Raw genomic sequence first — 20,220 nt, forward strand, 5'->3', positions numbered from 1 at the left:
TGAAAAAAAAAAGACTATCACTACTCTCCTTCTCATTTCCATCAACCTTAAGTGCTCCTTATATTATTTCCCTTTTCTTGAAATTGTCAGTGGCTTTCAGTCATTAGTTTTTATTACCTTAAGTATCACTTCATTCTCCTTTTTACAGTCCTGGGCTCCATGTAATTACTCATCCATCACTCTTTCAAAGCTTTTAAGTGAATTCCCGGCATCTCAGTAATTACACATTTACTTTGCTATAATGACTTTTTATTAAAAAGAAAAGAATATACCCAGACAACTTACCGCAAATTACATCCCGGCGCTCACCAAATCAAATCTGCTTCTTCCTTTGTGCCTTCAGCCTTGGAAATATTTTCAGTTTTTATTGATAGTGTGGTTCAACACGAAGTGTAGTCCATCGACAGGGCTTTCTCTTTATGCTCAAGATGGTGCTCATCCATCGTGTGCTACAAGCGTTTCAGGACATATTCATCCTGTGCTTTCAGGGATAATTCACAACTTAATTTATATGTGAGGTACGAATTCACGTCCTAATATTCATTGTTTTACCGTGAAAAAAAAAGACAAAAAAATCTGCCTGCTCCACCTGAACCTATCATGTTCACCCTCCCAAGTCACGCCTGTCTTCTTCATGTCATCGTTTGCCGCACGCTTGAACCTCATTGGCTGACTTCCTCTGCTCCTTTTCCTGGTGTCTCCATCTGCAGCATTCTTTGTCCATCACAGTCTCTTCTGTCTGTCCAAATCATCATATTTAAAAATCCCATTAATCTGGTGTTTGCTCAGTTTACTACAAGTTCACATGGTCATCATGATAAACAGTTGAGCAAAGAAGCGTGTGATCCCATCCTCCCTTCTGTTTCTCCCAGTCATGTGTCTCATGTCTCTTCCAGGTCTTTTTCTCTCCGCCGTCTCTTCTTTCTGGTTCAATTAGGCGCACTTCTTCATCCTGACCCCATTGTGTTCTGGCAGTGTCACTATTCAATCTCTCCTCCTCACTCCCTTTCCAACTTACGCCCTCCTTCTAACCCCCTTTCTTGTTTACACTCAGTTCGTTGGCCTTTTTGTTATCCGTCTAATCCCTCACTCTTTGCCTGCTATCTTGATTCCAGTGAGAAAGCTTCTTTCCCTTCATTGTGAAAGCTTCTTTTTTTATTTAATACTGTCCTTGTGAGTGCAGCGCTCTGCTTGAGAAACCAGTGTCACGCAGCTACACACTATACCAAGTACGTTCTTTCATTTTTTTTTTTTTTTTACACATTCAATTCAAATCTCTCTGAGACTGCGAGGGTGGAAATGTTTTGTATCATTGCTTCTCAATTTGAAGAATTGTTGGGGGAACAGCAACAGAAAATATCATCACCATCGTTCCTAAACCAATTAGTCTTCTTCCGCATCCTCCTGTTTTATTGTCCACACAGGATGCACAGTCACGTACAGCGACTTTTACGACGGCGCTTATTAAAGACGTAAACTGTAAGAGACACTGACACAGAGTCTTTCCAAGGTGACAAGAACACATTTTGCGGATTTTAGCTTACGTTGAGGAAATAAAAAAAGAGCGAAGATCTATGACTCACAGGCGTATTAGCATACAGGAAGTGCTGCTTAAAGTAATAGAAATGGAAAGACGGGCTTAGCGGCTGCGGTGTGCTGCTATAAACAATATTAGTTTCCCTAAATATAAAAAATGATTTCCCCACACTTTAGTAAAGCTAATATTGCAGGCACATTTGCTGCTAATGTGTTTTCATCTGATGCCTTTTCTTCTGTTGTAGTTGGTATTAAATACCAATAAAAAACACCTTTACTTTTCATATCACATCAGTGTGATAGAGAAAGGAGGAATTTATGCCTCAGGACAGGAAACCAAAGCTCAGCTTGACGAAGCATAAGTGGTTTTTAGCCTCAGTTAAATGTAATGAAGCGCCGTTTGTTTTACCATCATCTTAAAGTGTTTGCGTTCAAGGCTGCCATTTTCCTGACATAGTGGAGAGAGCTGAAGCACTTTGTAAGGCTTCACCTTTAACCTGACCATAGAGATCCTCAGTATTGCAGGGCCATGTTCTTCTATGTATCTCACTACATCTTGTTGTCTTCCCAGCCGTTGAACATGCCTCTGCAGTGTTTTTTGTATTTAAAAAAGTGAGCTTAATTAAAGGACGGAGTCTCTCAGTGGACCTGACTAGTCCCTGATCTTCCCATCCTTCTTTTTCTCACTGCGCACCATGACATTATATGAGTTGGGGTAACTTTTTTTTTCCTGTTCCGCCTGTTCAGTGAATTAGGACACAAAGGGGAGCATGGACGGGGAAGCACAAAAGACGGATGCTCTGCAGGATAACCTGTCTAATCTACTCTTTTAAAAGCCATTTTTTTCAGATCCTATTTCCAGCGTTTATTTGAATCTTTCCACTCAGCAACGCAGCAGGCCTGGCTTGCGTATGTAGCCGTTGGCATTCAGCCTCTCTGGAGTTTCTCTAACTTGTAGTTCAGCGTGGAGGCTTCCGAAGGCCAATAATAAGCTGTAGTATAGCTGTCAGTTTGAGGAGTAAACACATTGTAAAGCCCTGGGATCCTGCAGTCTCTCGACCAGATTCTGACCCCGAGCTACTCATCAAGCACAAGAGACTTTTGCTATGGATTAACGCACAAGTTCACATGCTGGCACTTATTTATATGGTTGCTTTTCGCATTTGTGTTCTGTTCTCCACTGCCAATTACACGGCGGGGTGAAACATTGACTGTTCTAAACAATGCTGCCTCTTGTACAGCACAAATATGTATGTGGTGGAAAGTAAATCATAACATCAATTACGTGATTTGTAAACACAAATGAAGTCCAATTTGTTCGTCCAGCAAGAGGCTATTTAGCTCCGAGATACGTGCCACTTTATTGTAAATGCCTGCTCGTGTTTTAAAAGTTTACGTGGAAGTTTACGCTACAAACACTGAAAAAGCTGCATTGCGATGAAAATGTGTCAGTTTATGATATATATTTTTTTATTACTTTTTTTTCTTTGGTCATCCTTCCCCATATTTTGGCTTACTTCCTGCGCATGTTTATCTGGCTTCCATTTTTAAAAAGTACACTAATATTTATTTTTATTGTATATTTTTGACTTCCTACGTGGCACGCTATGTACGATATGCAAATAGCGGGGTCACTTGCTTCTGCCCGGTGTGTAATGACATCACAGCCGGCAGTTTTGCTCGGAAAATTCAACTTTAAATGAAGAATTCGATGGCTCTTTCTTCCATGCACAAAACATTTTTATAGTCAAGCATGTTGTACTTCCTGGTCTGACTAGCGCCCTGTGATGGGCGGACATGTACGATTCTATTACCGGCTTTTATCTGCCATCGCACAAAAAAATCAAATTCAAAATCAATTAAGCACTGCATTTATTCAATTTTAGTAAACACACTTAAATCAGGAAGAAAATAAGTCGGCTATTAGCATATATCCTGCGGCGGACTGGCACTTGTGGCTGGTTAGCCACTCAGCAATGTAGCATGCACATGGTCACCTAGCTCAGTGATCAGCAACTCTTCCTGTTGACTTTGGTCAGTATTTTAGTGGAATTAGCTGAAGTCATTTCAAGCATTATCGTGGCAAGTAAACATTTTGTGTCGTAGCGGGCTATTATTGTAAGCTACGAGTATGCTAACATTGGCTAAGTGCATGTAGCTTTTTGTGTGTGTGTGTGTTATTTGTGGTTTTGTATCGCAATAACAGAAGAATATTACATTAAAAAATTATTTTTTATCATTCCGCTACGTCGGTAGTCATGAAAATAATGTAAAGTACTGTGCGTGATGTAGCGCTGCAGTGCGACTGTAAAAAACACTGTGATTAGCCTGGCTCCTGGCTGTAATTACTTGCAATTATTTCCATTCATGTGTGTGTTTTTCCAGCGAGCGTTGTGAGCAAAGCAGTCGATGTGCGGTTACAGATGTTTCGTTCATTGGTGGATGACCAAAACGAAAACAAATTCATCACTTCATTAAATCTCACATTATCTTCCACCACCTGGCAATTATCCCATGCTGTGTGTGTCTGCACGCACCATATGTGTGTGTGTCTGCATTGTTCTGTGAGTGCAGTGGCGTTTTTTTCTTTCTGCTTAACATAATAGATGGCTAGTTTTTACTTGTCCTTTCATCACCAGTATGTGTTTTACCGTCTGTTTGTGAGTGTGAGTCCACGTGTGTGTGATCGCCATTGTCAGCGGAACGTTGCGTACAACATTTGTCACAATTTATTGCAGACTATTTGCAATATTCACCAGATTGTATTGTTCTACTTGGGGACAAAAGTCTGCAAAATGAGTTCCCTCTGTCCATTGGTGTCAAACCTGAGGAGCCGATGCCGACTCTGGCCATTTCATCAGAAAATCGTCCCGTTCACTTTGGTCAATATTCGAGTTAAAAGACTGAATTCATTTCAAGCACGATCAAGGCAAGTAAACATTTTGAGTCCGAGCAATTGTAAACTATGAGTGTGCTAACAAGTGCTTGTAGCTTTTTGACTCAACCCTCCAGTGAACAGAAATTAGACAATAAAAATCAAAACAACTCTTCTTAAATATTTGTATTATTTGTGGTTTTGTGTTGCAATAACAGAAGAGTATTACAGTAGAAATGTATTTTTTATTGTTCCGCTTTAGCGGAAGTCATGAAAATAATAAAACTTAAATAGTTCTATAAGTTCTATTATGAAAATAATAGAAGTTAAAATGCTAATGGTTGTCGATATACTGTAAATCAAATTCTGTGCTGAATGAAAAGCAAAGACACATTGGAATTTCTTGATCCATGAAGTAACTAATGTTGTGGAAGAGAAAAAAAAGCACTTCCAGGTCTTTTGTTTTTTTGTTTTGAAGCAGGAAAATATGCTTAGCAAAAGAATAAACGGTGGAATCTGACTTCAAGCTTGACTGGGCTTGAAGTTATATACCGTAATGGTTCCGCTCATTTGCTTCCGCTTAATTGGGTCAGAGGTGGCTGGACAATGGTACAATTCATTTTCTGTCTGCTGAATGGTGAGAGCGCTCTCTCACCAAGTGGCGTCTGATTCTCGTCACACTTGCTTTGGACGTCCTCTAAAGCAGTCACCTGCCGTTTACAGACATGCTTTGTTGAAGCTGTGGAGCAGACTGAGACCAGATGGAAAGACTAGGGCTGCGCTGTTTTGGAATGTCGCTCAATCCCTTGGTTGAAGCTGGCTTGGACTCAGAAGGGAAAGTTTGCCATTGTTGGTGTAAGTGCTTGATGTGTAACCATTGGTAGCTTGTTGGATATTAGTTGAGAATGACTTTGAAATATTTTAAGGAAAAATGAGTGTTGCTATCTTTCACCTTCTGCTATTTGACCTTTTTCAAAATAAGGGCGACTTATCACTGAATGGCGAAAAGCACCATCACAATAATGACAATTACACTCGACCTGGATTCCGAGATGGCGTGTTGATGTGTTTGTGCACGAGGGCGAGTAAGTGAAAGAGCAGCTGAGGGAATTAAACATTCGAGTCAAACTCCCCCCTGACAGCTGCACAAACCTATCCATCTCCCAGCCCCACTTAGGATGTTACAATTTACATTTATGAATATCTGCACAAAGGAGCGCATCACTCACAGTATCACCAGGAAAGGGCTGCTAGGTTTTGTGCACATCCATCATTAGACAATTGTGCTATCGACTGTTCACACACACACACACACAGTCTCAGGGATCATCAACATGTGGTGCTGGTGATCAGGCAAGTCATTAGGAAGAAATAATAAGGCCTCATGGCGAGTGTGTGAGTGGACTCAGGTTGTGATGGCATGCGTGGGTGTGATAGTTTGTGTGTCGTGCAGACACCCGCGCAGAGCGACATCATTAATTAGCCACAACACACGTGTGATGGATGGCACAATTGTTTGCATAAAAAGCTCAAGCCCTCTTTGCTGCTTGTTCGCTCTGTGCCTTTGGAATGAAGTGCACATTTTCTGGAACTATCTATTAAGAGAATAAAGCCTTGGGTTTCAAGGTTTGTGAGTTGCATGCTCTGTATTTAGGAGTTCATGATGCATCATTTTATGGCTGCACCATAACATTATCATCAAAACATTGACTGGCAGATATTTAGAAGAGAATATATATATATATATATATATATATATATATATATATATATATATATATATATATATATATATATATATATATATATATATATATAGGTTTGTTGGATGTGTAAGGGGAAATAGAAGTGCAACACGACAAATCTCTCCAACTGACTGTCAAAACTGATTTTTAGCCTGTACCCATTGTTTAGTTTTTTTTTTTTTTTTTTGCCATAAAAAACTCATTTGTTCAAGTTGAATCAGCATTCAACCTGGTTGCCTCCGCCCCCGGTACATGACGGCTAAGATCGAAGAGTAAATAAATTAATATGTGTGTGTGTGTGTATATATATCTATATATATATATATATATATATATATATATATATATATATATATATATATATATATATATATATATATATATATAGATAGATATAGATATATATATAGATAGATAGATAGATAGATAGATAGATAGATATAGATGTAATAACATCTGTTATAAAATCTGTTCTTGCTGGAGCCGAAATGTTTCCCGACACTGTACTGCAATGGTGGCTGGATCTTTTCTTGTTCCACTGCTTCCACTCCGCTGTCTGTATGCTGTATTGTTTTCTGCTGGATTGCGCCCATGTCTGAATTGAATGTCATTTAAGGTCTTTAGAAGTATACACATACAAATACAAGTACAGATACTTATATAAAGTATCCTATAAGAATGTTAGATCAATAAGTGTCGTTCAGAAGGCCAACCTGCCGAGCACAGATTTTTGTAGTGGCATCATACATGGCTTCATTTCAAGGCTTTGTTGACTTGCTGGGAGTTTTGTTTAAAACTCTTTTTACAGCTTTTCTGCAAACCCCAGGTTCATTCATTGATTTATAGGGAAGAGAAGCTCACTCTTGTTTTTCTGCGTCTTGATTGTTCCTTTCTTTAAACGCTCCTCTGCTTACATGACGGGCTAATTGGAGCCATCGCTGTAAAAATGGAGTATTGATGTTGTGCGTTCATGCTCGCTGGGTCTGGAGTGAGATGCTCTCACTGGTCACTAATGATCTCAAGCTTTTTACCCGAGGCAAAGACTCAAGTCTTATTTAAAAATCTGAGTCAGGTAAAAGTGGTTGAGCGATTTATCAGCATTGACAGTACAAAGTTGATAATAGAAAGTTGCATTTCATATATAGTTCCCTGTATGTTCCGTCTGAAGTGAGCATAGATTTTCAGCTTCTAATAAGGACGTAATCTAAGTTTTATTGCAACTCAGAGTGCTGTTAAGCTTCCCACTGTCTCATCTAAGAATTACAATAATGGCTTTCTCTTCCGCTCCCCGGTGCACTCTTCCCCTGCTTTTTTAATTTTTAATATTTTATGACAATATAATTTTTTACACAAGTGAAGGGAGCTGTTATTGTGAAATAGCGCTCATGCTGGGGGAGAGTACGCTCATATTTATTTATTCTTTCCAAAGAAGTTTCATTTTATTGGAACTGTTTTGTCAAAAATTTCACCTTAAAATACGAATCTATGTGCTCAACCTTCATACATTTTACATTGTTCTGCTGAAATTGAATTCTATACTCCTCGATTTTGCATTTCATGCTTAATTCAGTCGCTGTAATTTAATGCAGAAAAAAGATCTCAAGTAGAAAAAGGCTGATGCTCCAGCAAACTCCCCTCTCGAGGGAGCGCCACATGCAGCGCTCGGGGCTTTATTGAATTCCAAATAACTGCACATAAACGCCCTCTTCAAACTTCACACAGACTTAAATCGAATGAATATGAATATGTCACACATGAATCTAGTAATTGTAGATTTTAAAGGTTCATATGTCTCCAGGACTACATGGTCGCTTTTCGACAATGTTTAGTCGGATCCTGCTGCTATTTTTAAGTCACTCAAATGCTTTTATGATGCAGGAGGATTAAATTACGCTAGTTAGATAAATGGTTGCATCAGGGAGGATATATCAAATGGTAGCTGTGTTTTTCATATGTACAAAATGAAGGGAAGCGCTATGCATTACATGGAACATGTCGGATTAGGTTTATTTATAACAATTATGTTCTCAAATCCATTAAACACCACATAATCCATTTTCATTCATATGAAACGTTCCACTTAAAAATCCTATCTGCCCTTTTCTCACGTGGCATTTGTGCGGAAGCACATCCAGGCTGGGAAGTCAAGAGAATGAATTCATTCTGTTTGACGACAAAATTGCATCACTCTGAATAAAATCCATATTCAAGCTTGTGTTATGCCACGCAATTACCACAGTCAAGTGCAACCCGAAGGTCATTTGTGAACGTACTGTTGGACAAAGACATTTTTATGGTATAAAATGTTCTTTAAATAAATGACTATCATCGAGAGGTTGCAGCCTTAACACCGAAATATTATGAATAAAAAACGCATCATTTGAACGTGGAAATAGCTAAAAATGTTTATGATTGGTGAAAGTTATTTGTGCCTCAGCGACACACACCTGCAGCCTCTCATTACATTTCCATAAGCGACAGGAAATAAGCAAATATTACCTTTCTGATATTGATTCAGTTGGTTGGCCAGCAGGCTAAAAATACATGTTTATAAACATCAGAACCTGGTGAATAAGATGTTTAAATCATCCTGTAACTGAGTCAGATTTAAATAAAATTAAAAAAGGTAATGTATTAGTCCTGATAAATACATAAATATACAAATAAATAAAATGCTTTCCCTCCACCTCTAATAAGATTCTACTTCTTAAAAAAATAAAAATAGAAATAAATTAGTTTTGGGTTCACGCAGCTAAATCATTAAATAATCTGGAATTTCATATTACTCTGGCAGTAGTTCATAAACGCATATTGAGAATATTTACTCATCAGACGCATGGCGGAACGCTTTTCACAAACAATAACTCAGTATCTTCTGAAAATGTGGAGATTTAAAATTAAATAATAACTTTTTCATCGACCTCCTGATGATGCTTGAATCGGACCGTGGCTCAAGCAGAATGTTCTGTTCTCTACTCTCTTGTGCATTGAACACACAAGAACCACCTTAAGTTGAAACCAAATCTTCCAGGTCCCTTTTTACTGCCTCCTTAATGTAACCCTGAGGAAATATGGACCGAAGACACAGCACATAAACAGTGTAGAAGCGCTGTGCCCTCCTTATAAGAACGCTTCTATGATCAGCATCCCTGTCTGGAAACACTTGCTTAAACTCACTTTTACTTTGATGCCCACATGAAATTTAACAACTAGATCTCATAATCAATCAGAAGACTATTCTGCCTTTTATAAGCAGCAGAATTTTTGTTAATACCGATAACCAATCTGCCCGTTTCCACTGTTAATTTGCAATGATAAATGGGAACATTATTCTACTCCTTAAAAAGCACATTGCAATCTTTTATTGTTTTTACCAGCTATGTAAAATTGGACAAAGGTGCTTCCAGCGTTTTACTCTATCACCCTGAATGTACTGCATGAAAAATACATGAAATGCATGAGAAGTTTGCGGGCTTAGTTTGCTAGCTAGAGTGAGGCAAAAAGAGAATTGATCCTTTCCCCGATGTTCTACCTTTGAACAAAGTGTCTACAGGTGTGAGATCCTGCAGCGATTCACGCTGTTCCCCGCGTATCGTTGCTGCTGATCTTTATTCTGAGTCGAAGCCTGAGCTGTAACAGTGTAATCGGGTGCTAATAACAAGCCTGTGATGTTTACAAGCTGTTTAAAGGCGCTTCATATGTTTGTGCAAGCGGGTTTCCTTGATGTCCCGTCTCCTCTGTTCCCGTCGGCGCTGCTGTGGCGCCGGTGGACGACTGATAACGTGGGCAGTCAGCTTCACGCAGGCTCGCAAACTCATCCATAAGCAGATGCACATATGGAGTGTTAGTGATGTGGCGAATGACAGGAGCCATATGCTGAGGCTGATGGCAAGTGAGCAGAGTGGTCCAGGGGTAATAAACCCCGCTGATGTGACAATTAGGACTCCACCACATGGAGACAATGAGGAGGCAGAGATGCTTCATCTCAAAACAACTCGACTGTAAAACTTTTCCAGAAAAAAAACATCACTCAGTAGGCAGAGATGAAATGTTTACCCTGTTTTTAAACATATTTTGTGACTGGTATCTTGAGATATGAGGTGAATATTCTGTCACTATTTACTCTGATTTGAGAAATATAACTGGAAGTATTTGTGGTCATGAACGACCGCTGTTTTCGGAGGTTCCTTATTGGAGTGCAGAACGTTATTATTGTGCAGCTTCGATGAAAATAACATATGTTCATTGTAACTAGGGATGTGTGCTGCTGAGAGCTTCACGATATGATACACATCACGATACTTGAGTCACAATGTGGTAGTGTTGTGATATATCACAATACTGATATTGCAGTCGTCTGCACTGCTAGAGAAAAACATTACTTAAGATTGTTGAAACTTTTCGATTGTCAATAACCTTCCCACATCCCTTATTTATTTATTTGTTTATTTTAATGTTGGGTGTTAATTAATAATTAATTAATTAATTACAGCATTATTACGATGAATTACTTACAACAAAATAATAATTTAATTTAATTTAATTAGTTTGCTCTCCAGACAACACAGAACCTTTATGAGTGCATTAGTTCCTGGTCCACTGTACACACTGATGCACAAGACACATCGCGGCTAGGATGATAACAACAACACCAAACATGGAGGAATCCCTGAACAAAAGCAAACAAAAGCATCTGTTTGCTTTTGTTCAGGTATGTGAACAATTAGCACAATATTCGCTACACAATGACCAGGGTTTCCACTACTCTGAATGGACTTGAAATTCTTATAAAATTGAAATTCGCATACAAATATTTTCAAGATTTTAAAAGAGCTTTAGTGATATAGATATATAGATGATAGGTGATATAAAAACTTGAATATAGCCACCATCGTGATTTATTGTGCTATTGTCAAACTGATGCAAAGTAAACAATATGTTGTTGTTTAAATGTATGAATGGGCCCGTTTGATTCAGTAATGTACCAAATTCATTAAAATGTAAAAATGTGGCTTCTTGTGGCAAATATTCTTATACCATTAAAGTGTACCCCTAGTTTATTTATTTATTTATTGTATGGTGAAGATCCAATGCCGTGTTACATTGCGTACATTTGACTTGAAAACATGAATTGCATAAACTACCATCAATTCATACAATTCATACTTTCACACGTGCTTGAAAACATTGTAATTTAAAGTACAGCTCACATTATCATAATTTTTATTTTTTACAAAAAATGTAATATTACTACATCAAAGGTCAATTTATTGCATTACCTGATCAATATTTGTTTAGACCTCTAATTCCACTGAAGCCTGTTGACCACCTATATTTACTGTCTGTCAGAGAATGAAACTGATAAGGAGGTTTGGCTGTTTCCATGTGAAGAGAGAATAACCAAACTCAGAGCGAGGCCTCTTTAATTGAAGTTTTATCCATTCAAGCTGTCACACATCTGAAACCTTAAACCTCTCTTCAGCGGCTAATGACACAAATCACTGAGGTAATGTGCTTGTGTCGCAGCGTAGGTGTAAATGTGTGGGGCTAGCGCGCGTGTGTGTTCATGAAAGAGGAGGGTAATTATGCGGAAATTGGGAAATGGTTAAGTGAATTACGACCTTGTTTCGGCAGACGGCTTTAATCAGTCGCAGCCAGGCCAGAGAGGAAATATTCACATGCTCCTTCTGATTGAAACCGCAGCCCGTCCACTGCACACAAGAGTGGCAGCCGCTTCCCATTATATGTTTAAAATTACAGGCATCCCGGGCCAAAATGGATATTACAGCATTTAAATGATGTTGTGAATGTGTGGAATTAAAATGCACGGAATCTTAAACCCTCAGCTCTTATATAGCTGTTGCACGAGAGATAGATTTTGCGTTGAGCGTGCATTATTATTAATAACTCTGTATTCTAGGGAGAGTGAAATGAATTGAATTTCATCATGTGTTCAGCTCCAGTTGTCTGGTTTCATCATCTCAAAGAACACTGTAACATAGAGCAAATAATTTAGTAGATATTTGTTCAATGTCCTGTGATGATGCAGAAGTCAGTGTGTTGTGTAGAGACACAAGTGTTTCAATGGTGTCAAACGTTTCCCCTCCTGCTGAACTGACGTTCCAGGACTGTGGTTAGGGGTTAGGACGCTCATGGCTTCTTCACTGCAGATGTTACCTGGTATACAGTGGTAGAAAAAGGTTTTGGACACCATGCATTCCAATGTGTGCTAATGGCAGGACTACTAAATATTAATGTGATGTTGTGATGTTGTTTATTTTCTGCTCAGGATTGAACACGTGACTTTAGGTTGACTTTAGAACTGACGTATTGAAGTTGTCATCAATATAGTTTTGTTAGTTTTTCTTGCTAACAATGAACGAAAAATACAATTTGCATTTGCTTTGCATGCAGTACTGCATAATACACCTTTTGAAACACAAAAAAATCCTGAGATATTTCATGACAAAACATTAATTTAAGTTTGTCTTTGAACTACTTTCATAATTTTTTCTTTTATACTTCATTTTCCTCAGACTATGTACTTGAACACATCACAACTTGCGATGCAGCTCACTCAACATTGAAAGCATGAGTTGATTTCAGCACGAGTAAGAGTAAGATATTTTTTGACAAAAAGAAAAATATATCGGAGATCAAAGTATTGCTATATATTACCATATCAATGTTCACCTCTTCCACTGAAGCCCATAATACAGCGACACCTTTTTCCCGAGATTTTTTATGATACCACTTGAGACTGTGTCAAATTTTAACGGTGTCTGAAACTTTTTCCACCACTGTATATTGTACCTCACACTGCTCTGCCCTTCAATTGCTGTGCACACTTGTTGGCACTGTGACTGCCGCTCATGAACAATAGATGTGCCATGTACACTAAGTGACGTGAAATTCAAGCGTGAAACCTTAAGGAACACCGCGCCATGGTGTTCTAACCCGTACCACTGTCTTTGTTTATGTGGTATGCTGACTTACGGAAGGCAAAATGTGTGATTCGATTTTGAGATTTGGGGTGTCACTCTTGAAAGTAGTGATGCAACACAAAACATTTTTTTGTTGGAAAAACAAAACAGTGCGGCCAGATCACGCGGGTTGCACATCACCAATAGATAGGCGTGTTTCAGTAATCCGTGACTGTCAACTTAACATTGAACCAATGAACAACCCAAAAGTCAGCCACAATACTAAAAAAATGCAGTATATCTGTATCTATTGATAGAGCAAAATGTTTATATTTTCATTGACTGAGTCATGACTTCTGTTACACCTTCTCTGGAATAGTGGCTGCTCTCGCTGTGGTAATGTTGTGCATGTGTCTGAAGATTGACAGGTGATCCTACACTGAGTATGGCTGGTGTGATATTGGTATGTGCAGTAGCACTTGTGACTTGGAAGAGCACGGCTTTATCAGTGTGTCTCTGTGAGCATCTCCCGCTGTCTACTTCTGAGTGTGGAATCAATGGCGCCCTACAGACACTGCATTCCTCTTCTGGATGTTTTAACTTGTTCCCCATCTCTCTTGCTCAGTACGTGCAGCCCTCCCACCCTCGCTCCGTGCGCTCCCCTCCCCCTCCACCCTTCTGTCCTCTGAATCCCTCCAAGAGTCTCCTCGTGTTGGCCCGACTCTGCATCGCTGCCTCCTCGCTTCATTGTCCTCCTGTGCATCATTGTACTCGTCTCTCTTCTGCGATCAGACAGTGACCACTGTCTGTGTGTGTGTCTCTGTGTGCGCTCGTAGATGTGTGTTTCTTATTCTGGCTGGCTCTTGATGAAGGATTCATCCCCCTCTAACATCACTGCAGTGGCACAGACTTGGTGATGAATGCAAGTTCATAATTGATTTGAGTAAGAAATGTCAACTCATTAAAATAAACACAAAATATGAATAGAGAAAAACACTCTCCTGGGTGAGCTCCATTAGATTAGACTACCACCATTAGTTTATGATATGCAACCTCGAAAAGACTAGTTGTCATTGGCAGATAAGAAACGTAGAAGATGCATGGTGGATCAGTGAATAAAGTGTATTTCAATTTACTATAAAAGGAGGTGAGAAACACACAGTAGGACTTTTCATTTGATGCTGAATCCAGTAAAATAAAGGTGCTTCATCACAGTCTCGCAAAGAAAATCAATATTTCCATAAAACAGTCCCCACTCATTGATTTGCAACAGTGCACACAAAGCGAATCAAGAAATTTCTATTGACGCACATCAGAGGTGTCACGCTGCATGTGGCGCATGATCCCTCCCCTTGTTTCTGACCCTTTGTGTCGCGCTGCACAATCTGGAAACGCTGTCTATATATTGACACTGATGTCGCTTGGCGATATTAAAACATATTGAGTGACCACTTTTTAAATGCCATTTCAAATGTCATATTTTCCACTTCCTCTCTGAGCCAGTTTGCTCGACAACCTGTCGACGTTAGGCGTGCATATGTTAAAGGATGTGAATGGCGTCTTCACCAGAAGAGAAAATAACAGGTGCAAGCCTTAAACAGGACAGTAAGTTGATCGCCAAAGGGATGTATTGAATGGATGAGTTGATTCTAGAATCTAGTGCTGTCGTCACTCAGTTTTCCTCGGAGATGTAGGTCTTAAGTTGCCACACTAATTTGGGAACCATTCAATAGCCATCAGACTCTTAGAGAGGTTTACTAGACTCTAGTGCAGGGGCCATCGACATGGTGCCTACGGGCACCAGGTAGCCGGCAGAGACCAAGGGAGTAGTCCACGGGCTTTTTTTTTTTTTTTTTTAATGAAACTTGTGAAACTTTTATCAGACGAATATGTCTCAGTTTGATGTATGGACCTCCACTTCTTCTGTCGCGTTACAAAAAGCAGGCTCCTTCAAAAGTTGCAGGAGAGTAAACATGGCGAATCTGTGTGACCCTTTATCTACAGGAAGGGGAAGTCTATTAAAAACAAGAGGCGCTTTCAGCTCAGTTAGTCGTGAATTCCTGCAACTGCTGCGATCTGCTTCTCTTCCACTCCAGTTTTTCGTCTTGAATTTGTCATGAATTCTCCCTCTATGTGTACGTCACTGTAAAATCTGGACTCTGATTAGTTCACGCACCATGTTTTGTAGATGAATTTCAAATTTTTCAAGCTCAACATTCGTCTGAAATCAGTGTGATATGCGCAGCAGCTACAACCCAAACGTATCGCAGCTTCATACAAAGTCCTACGGTTAGAAGAATCATCTGCCAGGAAGGTTATGATCTGGTTGGGGACATAGTATCTCGAGGTTTGGGTGTAAAAAAGTTGGTGAAACTGAGCGGAGACTCTCTCGTCTTGTGTACTATGGAGTTATTGTAAATTCCGGACTATAGAACGCACTGTAATATTCGCCATACCCACTATATTTAAGAAGGAAAATAGATATTTTTCATACAAAGCCACACTGGTCTATAGGCCGCAGGTGCAGTGTGGTGCTTTCTGCGCCATATAAAGGTCAGTGGTGCACCTGTCTTAAAATGCACGAGGATCACTTCTAAACTAGTTTCGAAAACAGCATGGAGACTGACTCATAAAGCAAACTCTGCAATGTTCTGAACGTGAATCATGAACTCCTCACATATTTTATTTACATTAAAGCTCTCAAAATGTGCTGTTTCGCCCACGTGTCTGAAGTTCTGACACTACAGTCGGCCTCAGCAGCTGCATCTCGTCTCCGGTCCTCCAGGAGATCAGCTCTGTTGCCGGAGCTGCAGACACGCAGGCGAAGAACGTGCATTTTGGTGCTTTAAGGTAAATAAAACACCAGTGATTTCATCGGTTTGATGTGACAAGGCTCAATATTTTGGCAGCATGATGCTCTCAAGCCTGTAAAAATCCATTTATTGGCCGCATTGTTGTATATGCCGCAGGGTTCAGGCTGCCAGAGCAGTACCTGTTTATAGTCAGGAATTCATGGACATTGTAGGATACGTGTCAAACTCTGCTACAGTATGTGGCCCACGAGCGCCTTAAATTCCAAAGTTGCTTCACAATGAAATTGAATATTCACTTGAAGTGCATCAAAAATGTTGATGTGTCTATGTTAAGCCACAAACTTTCTGCTTTCTGGCCATCTGTGTTTGAAATGTGGGCCCTGTGCGTGACTGAGATTGACAATGAAGGATTTTCAGGACCCTTCTTGAAGAGACCAGTCGTCTCCTGAAAGACTGAGATTGACATTATGGATGTTCTCTGTTGATATTGGTTTTAGTTCTTGGTCTGAAATGAATGTAAATCATTTTATATCAAGTCATCTGTCTCCACTGAACCTAATCCACAACACATACGTAGTAGCTGAGGAATTCCACATGTCACTACTGTGTTGTAGTCCAAAAATTATTTTTAACAAGTAACATAGATGCAACATATCGTCCAGACGACAGAGCAAATCTTTCTGAAATAAAAGCAATAAAAGTCAAGATAAATCTGTACTTACTTTGTAATTGATGCTTTTTAATTGGTGCAGAAGAAATGAAGTCAATACCCAGACGGACATTTTCCTCATCCCGTAGAACATAAACCATTGCAAATTCATTAACTTCAAATCAATTTATCGATGCCTGAGCAGCACAGATCTATTCTTAGCATTATCCGTAACACGGCCCGTTCCTGTTTCGTCAGTGACTAGATGATACAAGACTGTCACTTGGTTGGAAAAGAAATATACATATATGTTAATAAATGGGGATAACTACTATAGGAACAAAAGTGAATCAGGCTGAGTCAAAGGTGTTTTTGACCACCGACGCTGGCTGCTTTAGCGCTAACACCCACGCAGTCTGTAGGCTCTGCTCTCTGCTCCTGAGGCAGAGCGTCTTCTAACCATCGTCGTAGTGAGGCTGCATACGAATGAGTATTTACATCTCCCAGCCAATACAGCTCTTTTTCTCGGTAATGTTTTTAATTGACGCCCAACGTCCACGATGTCTGGAGGAAAAAGACTAGTTTAGCGGTGGGTGGAGAAGAGGATGTGGGGGTTTGTTGTAATGAATGTGCAGCAGTTAAAAAGAATTCTGTGTCACTTCCCGGGAGAGGGGGAAATAAAGATGGTGGAGAGGGAGATGTGGGAGGAGATGTTGTGAAATAGGATGTGTTTTTGTTGATGGAGCAGAGTTCTTCCCCAGCTAGGGAAGCTCTCCTCCCAACCGCTGTTGGTGCGTATAACGAAAGGCTGTGCAAGTGATTGCAGACAAGCATGCCACCCACATGTATTGGACCCATACATATGCATACTCACTCATCTCTACTCTCATTTTGACACACACAGATTCATGGAAAACATGTTTTGCAAGGACAGTCTCTGTCATTACCTCCCACAGCGTCCTCGTGGGAGTTTATTGTTATATTCTACCGGCTCTGATTAAATAAACCGGAGCATGCTGACACGCAGGAGCTCTTCCATAAAATTATGAATAAAACACACTACGCAATCTTACTTGTTCAATTCTGATTGGATAAAACACAGAGTGATAACACCCGTTGCCCCCCTCAGAATGTCAGTGACACGTTGTTTCTGCCCTTTCAGGTGAAAAATAAATCTCAGCATACAGTATGTGTTTGCTGTTTTGTACAGTATCGCTGCTGATAATCGAAGACCCTCTGACAGGCTCTTAGAGCAGAAAGCGCTGCGCAGATAAGAGAGAAGCAACTGGTTTAACTCAGTGTCTGTTGTGCCCTGAAAGGAAGAAAATACATTGCAAATGGTGGAGGGAGTGGGGCGAATGAGGGGAGAACCCAAAAGAAAGGAGAAAGGAGGACTCTGCGGAAGGGTACTGCCAAAACCTAGGTCAATTGTAATGAAAATGGCTGTTCACATGACCACAATAGCAACTGAGTGACAGGACTAAAGCTGCATGGACGGGCTTATCCTGATCACTCAGGGCCACGACTGGGGGAATCACAATGCCCTGGAGATCTGTCCTTTCTGGGCTTGGAGGATCACAGAGCGCCCACGGTCTCAAGCTTTGGCCCTGAGACATCCCTGGCATTACCATATCAATGCCACCCGGCCTTTACGCCAAGCGGCAGTGCGGCCGGGCGATAGTGCCTCCTGGTTCGCGTCACCCTGTGTCCTCTCGAGGCCATTCAGCAGGCAGTCAATGCTGAGCGGGTGAATGGGAAGAAGTGGAGGCCTGCTGATGTCAGGTGGTGCATTCAAGACAGCACTTGTGTTTGCATGAGGCTCTAATGTTATCTCTTTACCCCTTCTTCGTCTTCACTCTGTTAACAGCCAAAGAAATATATACACGCTTCCATCAAAGTCTCCCTCCTCCATATCCTATTTACATTCCAATGTTGTTGCGAGAGAAAATTCAAAACGTCTGCGGATTGATCGCGCAGTGGAAGAATGTGACAAATCAGTGTGACAAAATCGAGCTGTGTGAATGGCTGGTGAAAGGTTCTCTGACTACTCTGTATAATTTTCTACTTGAATTGTATTTTTCTTTCAGTGGAAAAAAAAAAAACAAGCAATTTGTGGAATCATATGATAAACATTCATGCAGACAGCTCCTAGTTATGTTTGCTCTCAGCACTTTTACAAACTTTCATGACCTAGAAATCTCACTCACAAGGAATTATGGCAGGTTTTTCTTAACTGTTGTTGATGCCTGCTGAGTAAAGGTAATTGTCTGAAAACACTCAGGTGCGTTTGCGCCGCATCCTCTTTCGCATGCACTGCCGCAAAACCTTGTTCCAAGAGTCAAGTTTCATTTCCATGTCGGTACACTCCAATATTTATGTCAGTTTTTTTTCTTGATTTTGCCAGAAAACATTATTTTGTTACTGAGCTCAACTTCTTGTAGTTAGCTTCCTGCTGGAGCTGTTCTTAGCTAAAGTGATGCGTTGTGTCAGAAGAAACGTACACTAAGTGGATCAGCTCCCCCAAAATAACGCCCAACATGACTACAATTATAGGGTGAACAATGAAATATATTAGGCCTACAACATCAACGTCTGTTATTGAGGCTCTCTATGTAATATATTTGTTTACTCTCCGACTTAAAGGCCAATTTATTGATTAATAAAACAGCCTCTGATTACTTTATATGGGAGACTTCACTTGAGCTGCACCAACAGCTTTGTGTGGACAAGACTTTCTTTTTAATGGCTACTAAACTTTATTCAACTGCGTGTGTCGTCTACTTTTTGTTTTATAACTTTGTGCTCTGTCGGCCCTCAGGCTTCCTTTGTGAGACGCGCATAAATTCTTTTACGTTTCGCGCTCCTATTATAAATTCCACGCGAATGTTCGCGGCTTCTATGCAGACTGATAAATATGTATATATTTGCAAAAACCTTTACAGGGGCAACAAACCCAGGAGGTCGATATTTCTTTTTTGAATTATAAATGTTGACGCTGCATGCTTAAAAAAAAAATCAGTCTCAGGTAAAACATATGCTAAAAGAATCTTTGGTTGTCCTTGTTCTCATGATAAGCTAGTCAATTTACTGGATATTGGAAGAGGGTGAAGGATCTAGAGAGGAGTGGTAAAGAGGGAGCTAGAAAAAAATGAAGAGTGCTAAGGGGTGAAAGGAGGGAAAAGAAAATCAATGGGAAAAGGTGAGGGATGAGAAACTAAAAGGGCAACAAGGGGAGGAAGATGATAAGATATTGGCCACCATTATTGGGCATCAAACCTATCAGGCACAAGGTTGTTTGGATTACTGGGTCTTGTCAGTCAACACACACACACACACTCACAGATGGTCTCCAGTCTGTCACTAAGTATCGGCAGAGCGTTGAGAGGTTATCATGCGTCGTCAGGTGCCAGACCGACTCTGGGCAGCAGGTTTGTCATTTGTAATTAGAGAGAAACTGAGAGGCGGCTTGTTTATTTCACCCCTCTCTCCTCTACCCTGTCTGAAGGCTGTCTCTGGGTATCGACAGACAAGAGATGAGACTCACACACATGTTGACGATACATGCTCCAATTCTTGTCTGGCGGGCCAAGTTTGGTTCTATTAAGTGAAGTTTGGCAGTTTGACATTGTTCGGTTGCGTGTAGACGGATGGCCGAGACATTCTTTGTCACAAAAACGTG

General features: G+C 40.2%; 1 protein-coding gene across 2 annotated transcripts in view; it reads left to right on the plus strand.

The window, feature by feature from the left end:
• efna3b (ephrin-A3b) overlaps positions 1-20,220 on the plus strand; it is a 115,825-nt gene that overhangs the window by 46,616 nt on the left and 48,989 nt on the right. The gene's annotated exons all lie outside the window — the stretch shown is intronic.

Source organism: Synchiropus splendidus, chromosome 15 (genome assembly GCF_027744825.2).
Source record: "Synchiropus splendidus isolate RoL2022-P1 chromosome 15, RoL_Sspl_1.0, whole genome shotgun sequence".
Classification (NCBI taxonomy): Eukaryota; Metazoa; Chordata; class Actinopteri; order Syngnathiformes; family Callionymidae; genus Synchiropus; species Synchiropus splendidus.